This window comes from Triticum aestivum, chromosome 4B (assembly GCF_018294505.1).
Source record: "Triticum aestivum cultivar Chinese Spring chromosome 4B, IWGSC CS RefSeq v2.1, whole genome shotgun sequence".
NCBI classification, from domain to species: Eukaryota; Viridiplantae; Streptophyta; class Magnoliopsida; order Poales; family Poaceae; genus Triticum; species Triticum aestivum.
Window position 1 is genome coordinate 267135956 of NC_057804.1, and position 7855 is coordinate 267143810.

The window sequence follows — 7855 nt, forward strand, 5'->3', positions numbered from 1 at the left end:
CTGATTGTTATTGTCCTACGGACTAAACCATCCAGTTTATATAGACACCAGAGGGGGCTAGGGTTACATAGAGTCAGTTACAGAGAAGGATATCTACATATCCGACTTGCCAAGCTTGCCTTCGATGCAAAGGAGAGTCCCATCCGGACACGGGACGAAGTCTTCAATCTTGTATCTTCATAGTCCAATAGTCTGGCCAAAGTATATAGTCCGGCTGTCCGAGGACCCCTTAATCCCGGACTCCCTCAGTAGCCCCCGAACCAGTGTTCAATGACGATGAGTCCGGCGCGCAGATTGTCTTCGGCATTGCAAGGCAGGTTCTTCACCAATTTCTCCTGAGTACCTATTGTAACGAGCAGTGTCCGGCTTTCCATTAATGTTGCACTCCTCGGCTTCTGTGCTTTAATAATAGTAGACTCCACGTGTTGAGCAAATGCAATAAGTCGGGGCATTTTTACATTCGCCACCCTTACCATGCGAGTAAATCGTCTATTTAAAGAGACGTGGATCCTTAGATCCAAATCACACCATTATTCCCTGGCGAGTATTCATCAGGACGTGCCCGGAAGAAGCCATCCCATCATGGCCGGCCGTCATAGCTCTTCCTCTCTTCCCCGTAGCAATAGGCCAGGCGATTGGGAGAAATGTTATGTCCCCCACAGCCGACTAGTAGAGTTAAAGACCAAGGGGTTCCTCCCGCCAGCGTACATGGTCCCCGCCGAGCTGGACTAGCCACTTATAATGGCGGGGAGCAAGCGGAGAGTTCTCCAAACCCATCCAGGGGGGAGCGGGTATGCTTTGTCCCCTATTTGCTGAGGGGACTCGGATTTCCAATCCATCCTTTCCTCCGCGGGATCATGGAGTTCTACAGCCTCCAGCTACACAACTTTACCCCAGCCTCCATACTGCATATCGCAGGCTACGTCGTCTTCTGCGAGTTGTTTCTGGGTTGCGAAGCTCATTTCAAGCTGTGGAAGAGGCTATTCTGCCTCGTACCCCGCACTCAGGAGGGGTCGATATATCAAGAGGGCGGAGCCGAAATATGGCGCATCGTCGAGACATGATACATGTCCGGTACCCCGAAGAAGACATCCGAGGACTGGCCTTCAGAGTGGTTCTACATAGAGGACGTCCCTCTTCCGGACCCTATTAGGAAGGGCCTTCCTGAGTTTGTAAATGCCCCGTTGAAGAAATGCCACACCTGGCGCTCTCGGAGCCCCCAGGGGGAAGATAACAGAGAGATCCTTTTCCTGATGGACAGGATAAAGACGCTGGCCAAATCAGGACTGACAATAATTGAAGTTATATCAATATGTACAATGCGCGGAGTGCAGCCACTTCAATATCGGGGGAAACCCATGTGGCACTTCGATGGAGAAGACGACGCCACCCGCTGCGGTCGTAAATGTCCGGACTCTGCCGCCGCTCTGGCGAAGATACTATTCGATTTGTACAAAGGAGAAGAGGAGGAGTTCATCCATATCAAGCCACATGATGGATTCTCCATGTACAACCCCCCAAGCTGGGTGAGCCGCTATCTTTTATTCATGTCTTTCCCGCATTTTTTAGCACAAACGTTTACCTCGACAATTCATAGCAGGAACTGCAAAGAGCTATGATGGATGTTCACAGCCCATCTCCACAGCCAGAGGACCCCAACCGGGCCCTCGACCCTGGACTCAAAGAAGATCCGGACACATTTGTGGAGCTCGTCGACAGGACATTTTATCAGTTAAGCTGCGATGGTGCATTGGTGGCCATCATAGCTGATTATCCTGGCCTACTCCCTGTATCACATGTAAGTAAAGCCAGAGTCCCAACTTCCAAAAAGGATTCCCTCTTTATGCCTTACCCACCTCACATGTATTGCATCTTACATGGAAGGCCATCGGGACGCCATGCCGAACCCGCGGTGACTCATCAACAAGGGGCACCAAAGCCGGGCAGGCTTAAAAGGAACATGGTCAGGACTGAGACGCCATTGCAAAGGTATGTTTAAAACCCTGCCACGGAATTATCATTGTTAAAATATAACAATGTCCGTTGTCTCCTGGCAGGAAAAGCGCTCGCCGGACTATACCTGGAGAGCCTGCCGGCCACGCCTCCACCAGCCGGACTCCTAGGCCGGACTCAAGGGCGGAGGTCACCGCGGGCACAATGCTGGAAAATCCTCCTACAGAGGATGCGGATGGATTCTCTGCTACAAACTACGAAGTGGAGAGCGCCATGAATCATAGGCACCGACGGGCCACACTACGCGACCCTATTTTTTCTGAAGAGGCGTTCAATGCCTTCAGCTCAGGGGGAGCATACATCTGGGCTGTTTAAGATGGCCTTGCCAGAGCCACGGACCAGTACGTAAAGGATATATGAGTAAAAAAAATTGATGAGTATGTATATCAGTAGCCCCTGAGACTTGAAACAGTGGGCACAATTGTTTTAAGTATCCTTGTGTGTATAGGTTCTGACAGAGAAGAATACCCAGCTGTCTAAAGAGCTGGAGGAATGCAAATCCCAACTGCGGGCCGCAATTGCCGGGATGGAAGAGTCCACGAAGGCCCCAACTGGTAATGCTTGTTTTGATCGAGAATAATGTAAAAGCATGTACCCGTTAGTATTCGGCATGAATGCAAATCTAACAATAGATTATGCAGACAATCCTAGAGGCTATCCGGAGATTGTACCGAGGATGAGCAATATGCTCAATGGCAGCTGAAGGCTGGCGAGCGCGTGCTTACAAAGGTTATACAGGAGAAGAATAATCTCCAGGACGCGAACACCCGACTGGACGTCGAATTAAAGGATGTTCAGGCCCAGCTTGCTGACTCCGTCAAGGAGAATAAGAGGCTTCAACGCGACATTATTAGTAAGTGCACTAAAGAACCACTATAAAGTTCGGCGAAGAAGCGGGCTAACAGAATTATGTCTGTAGGTATGTTGACAGGTCGTCCCGAAGAGGAGATGCCCGAATCTGCAGGCGATCTTCTGCAGGAGCTCTCACAACTGCATGAACAAGTTCGGCAAGTGATGCAGGGCATTGGCTAGGCCTTGAGGCATGGGGGAGCTTGTGGAGATGCTCAAGAGAGCGCAGCGGCGCTTCCGATTATGGAAGATATCGGCCTCCCAACAAGGTGCAAGGGAAGCCTGGGCCATGGTGAAGACTTGGTACACCAAGGCTGACCCGAACCATATGGCCAAGGTCGGACCTGTAGGGTCAGATGGGAAAGAGATCCCTGCAAGTCTGGTATATGACTAGGTAGCATTAGCCGCTAAGTATTCCCAACAAGACTATAGGCTAGACAGCCTGTCGGATGGTATATAAGAAGAATTTAGTCAGTCTAAGTGACTTTGTACTTCGAAGGACACATTTCGTCCCTAGCCAGATTGTAAATCATTTGTCTTGGCGGACCTTTTCGCTTCAACCTCTGGAATTGACCATCCGGAGTGTATCCGAATACCCGCTCAGTTATGTGAAAACCGGGGCACGCGTGGAAACCAGGCGTAGGGGTCATAAGTGCTTGAACAGACAAGTCCCCAACTAGCTATGTTATATTACATGGGTAGTAAGAAACATCTTCTAGGGAGAATAGTTCCGTTAAGGGTTCTTTTCCCTGGGTGTGCATACATTAATGTGCATGTCCGAATTGCAAAAAATGATGCAGGATATAAGCATCTTGGGGCATGTTTTGTAATAGGTAAAAGACATCTTTTGTTCACCAACCGAATATTCCCTTAAGAACGCTAGCTTTCGGCTTCACCCAGTCTGAGGTACACATCCGGCTGACCCGACAGTAACAATCGCAGAGGTGCTCCCCTTATGCCCTAGCCGAATTAACGGGAACGTAGGGCATAAACACAAGAGCCAGGCAACCCATCTTGGCCAAAACTTAAGTCAGATCGATGCATATAGTGGTGAAAAAAGGCAGATAGGGAGAAATGACGCATATGTGGTGGGTATGAATCCCAGAAGACAATTATATTGAGCTTCTGTATAAGAAGACCCCAGGTATATTGGGCGCGCATAGCGCGCTAGGAGTATGCGGTCACAACATACTTGAAGCTTTTAAGGCTATATATATATAAAGGAGAGAGAGGATATAATTTAAAAAGGAAGACGGAGGTAAGGAGACAAACACGGAGTTCGGCACTAGGCTTAGAATCTTCGGAGTCTGGCCGCGTTCCATGGGTTCGGCTCGAGTCGATTATTGGATGCATCACGCAGACGATACGCTCCTCCGGCGAGAACTTTATCAATGATGAAGGGACCTTCCCATTTGGACTTGAGCTTGTCGTTTTTCTTATGTGGTAGGCGTAGAACGAGTTTGCCAATGTTGTAAGTTTGGCCCGTACTTCTCTTCTTTGATACCTTTGAGCCTGCTATTGATAAAACGCGGAACGGGCCTTTGCAACGCCACGCTCCTCCTCCAGGGCATCTAAGCCATCCTGCCAATCCAGCTCGGCTTCTCTCTCTTTGTACATGCGCACTCGAGGTGAGTCATGTATGATATAGCAAGGTAGCACTGTCAGGACCCCGACTCAATGCCACATCGATCTAGCATGTAACACCTCATATCACTTTGCGGCCTCACGCACGGTATTCCCACGGGTGTCGCCTTACCTTTGCCCGGGACCGTTTGCATCTTTTGGCACACGTATATGATAGTGTCGCTAGCATCCATATGATAAGGAGCCCGGGCTGACATGGCTAGTCGTGAACCCAAAGTGGCACAAACTTACAGGGACAGGCATCCATGACCCAGCATCGAACGTGTCGGTCATCAGCGAGTGAATCCAGGCTGTAGCACTGGGCTAGCAGGACTCCGGTGAACCGGGCTGTAGCGGGCTAACAGGACTCCGGTATTCATCGCGTGACATTTCCCCGAAGGGACAGACACAGGAACGAAGAAGGACACATGCCGGCCAGCCTAAGTGTTCCGGAGCAGTAGCAAGCTACCATGGCTCAGTGGAAACACTAGGAGACATTTCCCGGTAAGAGAGGCTACTAAGGATAAACAACTAGATAGTCAGATCCCACACATACCAAGCATTTCAATAACATACACACAATATGCTCGATATGTGCAAATACAACATGGCATCACAACATGACTCTACAACTCAAGTATTTTATTCAATAGGCTCCGAGGAGCGGGATATTACAAACATGGGTCCTACGACCCAACATTCAGAGCATACAAGTCAAAACACAAGCGGAAGCTATCATGTCTGAGTACAGACATCTATAAATGAAAAAGGCTGAGAAGCCTGACTATCTACCAAATCCTGCCGAGGCACAAGATCGTAGCTGAGGTAACAAGCTAAACGTCGAAGTCCACGTGGAACTACTAGTGAGACCGAAGTCTCTCTGCAAAAACATAAAATAGGCAAACGTGAGTACAAATGTACCCAGCAAGACTTACATCAGAACTAACTACATATGCATCATTATCAACAAAGGGATGGTGGGGTTTAACTGCAGCAAGCCAGCTTTGACTCGGTGGCTATCCTGAACTACGACTGCAAGCGACTCTTTTGAGGTGGCGCACACGAGTCCACATATTCACCATATCAATACACCACTATGGATCCGCTCCCGTCTCCCTACGAGAACGCCATCCATAGCACTCACGCTTATCTTGCGTATTTTAGAGTATCCACTTTCACTTGTCTATGAACTGATATAAGCAACCCAGAAGTCCTTTACCGCGGACACGGCTATTCGAATAGATGATGTTAACCCTGCAGGGGTGTACTTCTTCATACATGTTTCCACCACTTAGCGTCTGCACACGACATGTGCTCGGCAGACTTCAAGCGAAAGCCGACGTGGGTGTAGACCACGACCTGCCTAAACACTCAAGTCTCTAGTCCAGGTTTATCGCCTATTCGGGTTCCATCCATGAGGAGATCCGGCCGGAGTTTCGCTCACAGCCCCAAACGATGTGTGCAGGGTTCCCGAGATACCTAACGGGTATCCGGTACACCGGGCCACGTACCTACCGCATCACAGCCCACCCCTACGGTCAGCGCTGTCCACGGCCTCCAGTAAGCTACAAACACCAGAAACTACTTGCAACTCCTGGACAGAGGACTAGGGTGAATAAGAAGTCGAGCGGGGTCATATTTCAGGGCCCAATGCATGGTAGTAGCTGAATCATGGATCACAAACACAGAACTCAGTTCCTGAGGACGGCGGCAATGAGACAACCCACCATGTACTCCTACATGGCCTCTCACCGCTACCTTTACCAAATCGTGTTCACACGCTTAGCTCACACACCGTAGGACATGTTCACACACCTCTGATTCATCCCGGATGAATCAGACCTGACACAACTCTAAGCAATAGCAGGCATGACAAACAAGCATGAATGAGTAGGCACAACAGGGCTCAAACAACTCCTACTCATGCTAGTGGGTTTCATCTAATTACTGTGGAATGACAGGTCATGCAGAGGATAAAGGGGTTCAGCTACCGCAGCAAGTAACAGATGAATCGATGTTGTCCTAATGCAGTAAAAGAGAGCAGGAGCGAGAGAGTGGGATTTTATCGGAATGAACAAGGGGGGTTTTGCTTGCCTGGCACTTCTGAAGATAACATTGAGTCTTCATCAGTGTCAACGATCACATCGTCGGTACAACGTCTACCGAGGGGGAACAACACCGGCAAACACAGAAGAAACACGATCAATGCAATGCATAATATGATGCATGCTATGACATGGCAATATGAATGTGTTTTGAGCTAATGCACCTAGCTATGATTTAAATGAAGTTGGTTTGAATACATGATTCAAACTCCAACTCCATATATGATTATTTAAATGCCCTTTATTTGTTTTGTCCAAAACAGAGGACAAACATTGTTCAAACATGCATGAAAATGGTACAGATGGATTCCTTGAATTTTTCTGATAATTTTTCATATATAAATTATTTCATTCTGACTTACGGTTGATTTTCTATGATTTATTGAAGTTTTAGCTATTTCTGGAATTTCCTGATTATTTATAAAATAAACTAAATTCCAGAAAAGGAATATTGCGTCAGCATGGCGTCATGCTGACCTCAGCAGAGTCAACAGGGCTGCCTCGGGTCAAACCTGACCAGTGGGGTCCACTGGTCATTGACACAGCGCTGGCTGGAGTCACAGACAGGTGGGCCTGGTCAACGAACACGTCAGCGTAGTCAAAACTGACGCGTGGGCCCACTGTAATTAGATTAACCTTAAACTATTTTAGTTAGCTGGTTAGTTAGGCGGTGGGGCCCATCCGTCAGTGAGCTATGGGGTTAGTTAGTGGCATCGTTAGCCACTAATGACGGTGCCACGTCAGCTCGCCGGAGTATCGCCGGCGACGACCAAAAACGCGGCGGGGACGCTCTGGGGTAGCTCGGGTTTGCGCTACAGGGCACCGTTTTGCTCGGGGTTTGCGGCTACAACGAGCTGGAAGACTCGCGCATCTAGTGGTGGTGGCGGCAGCAGCTGCGGTGGTCGGGATCGACGGCGGCGACCAAATCGGCAGCGGCCGGAGTTCGGGTGCAGGCGGTGGCGATGCTACGGTGCACTAGAGGAGAAACCGGAGGGTGCTACGTGCTCCTGGGGGTTCGCTGAGCACGCTGACGAGCTCCGTTGCGAGCTTGCGCGGCTGTGGCCACGGCTATGCCATGGCCGGCGGCGAGATGCTGCGGTCATGGTTGGGGATCGGGGCTAGAGCACGCGAGGGACGACGGGGCAAGGGGGAATCGGTTTAACGGCTCACCACGGAGCTGCAGGGATGGTTAGTGGGCTCGGGGGCGCGCCGGAGTGGCCGAATCGACGGAGGCATTCGGCGGCCGTGGTCGGAGAAGAAGGCCG